This window comes from Triticum urartu, unplaced genomic scaffold, assembly GCF_003073215.2.
Source record: "Triticum urartu cultivar G1812 unplaced genomic scaffold, Tu2.1 TuUngrouped_contig_4252, whole genome shotgun sequence".
Lineage (NCBI taxonomy): Eukaryota > Viridiplantae > Streptophyta > Magnoliopsida > Poales > Poaceae > Triticum > Triticum urartu.
Genome location: NW_024114825.1, coordinates 4624 through 6187, shown reverse-complemented (window position 1 = coordinate 6187; position 1564 = coordinate 4624). Strand labels below are relative to the sequence as shown.

Sequence of the window (1564 nt, the reverse complement as noted above, 5' to 3'; positions counted from 1 at the left end):
AAAACAATCGTCCTGACGTCGTTCATCACACCTATCGTGTTTGCAGTACTTTCGTTTATTGTATTTCCTCAACAGTTAGATGGCCTTTGGAGGGCTTTTCCTCGCATTCCAGAAACAAAATAGGAGCAAACCAACTTGTGGTTGGATGGTTAGAGAGACAGTGGTATCCCCAGCCCACCAGGTTTCAAGTTCTGGTACTCGCAGTATTCTTGGATTTATTTCAGGATTTTCAGCGATCTTTCAGTGGGAGGAGACGTTTCAGTCGATGACGAGGCTCCTAGGTGACTTCGTAAATCTCAGGATGATATGCTGGCACAGTCTCTCGAATGTGCTCATAGTGGTGAGTTTATGCGTGTTCGTATGAGCGTTTGCGTCCATACTGTGTTAAAAAAATAGGAAATACCAACGGCACTGAGAAATCTTCTTTTAGATAATATATATAGAAGAGCTACCTCCCCTGAACTAGCACTTACAAAAAAACAGTGAAGACAAATAAAAATGCAGTGCATTTCGCATACTTGTCAACGTATGCGACAATAACACACAAACCTGCCCTCACACACCAAGACAAATCGAAGAGCATAGAAAACAGCAGCATCCTTATTGACAGACACCATAATGGATGTGTCACCTTAATATAAATCGTCAGACGTAGCACTCGTAGAGCTTGATGTCCATCTGCAGACGGAAATAGACGGTTCCCTCGGAGGCATCGAGTCGGAGCGTGGCGATGCCGCGCGCCATGAAGAAGTCGCCAGTGCCGCCGACGACGGAGAGGTCCCGGGTCTTGTCGTCCATGAGGTCCGCGCCGACGAGGTTGATGGTGCTCTTGTGTGCCGTGGAGTTGAACACGATGGAGAAGCCAAACCACGAGGTGTAAGACTCCTGCTTGTCGTAGAAGTAGAAGCCCTGGGCGCGCGCCGCAGGCTCCTCCCCCGCCATGGGTAGCGCCTTCCCCACCGTCGAACACCACGAGAGTGCCGAAGTAGGTGCCGTTCTTCCAGTGGGTCGTGCTGAGCGCCGTGGGCTTGGTGGCTGCTGCTGACGTCGCGTTCTTCGTATTGTTGACGCCGTTGTAGAGGATGTCGTGGTAGTAGAGCGTCATCTCGTTGCACGGCTCGTCGGAGCTGCTGGAGACGACCCTCCTCAGGCCGTGGGCGGCGGCTGCCGACGAGCCCAGCAGAAACACCGCGACCACAACGGCCAGTGACAGCTTGGAAGTTGCTGCGAGGCCTTGCATTGTTGACAACGCTACTGATTACTGAGCCTAAGCTGCGAAGGATCTATCGACTAGCTGTGATGTAGTAGAGCACTGCTAAGTGAGGATGCAGCTCTTGTTGTTGCGTGTTAAGAGCTTGACTTGTGCATGCTATTTATAGATGTGCATGCATTGAACTGTGGGGCATGCAGGTAGAAAGTATGAGTTTAGTAACTTAATTTAGCTTACATGATAATCTCCCTTGTACTCCAAGTGACCAGTCTTGTTTACAAATTGATTCGCCGGTTGGGTAGCTCCTCCAACGTAGCATACCAAAAAAAGCAAAAGCAATTATTGGTTTTGTGC

At 49.7% G+C, this 1564-nt stretch overlaps 1 pseudogene; it reads right to left on the bottom strand.

Annotated features, from left to right (window-relative positions):
• Nucleotides 1-443: 443 nt before the first annotated feature.
• LOC125527564 lies at nucleotides 444-1337 on the bottom strand (annotated as a pseudogene).
• Between the last annotated feature and the right edge of the window lie 227 nt (nucleotides 1338-1564).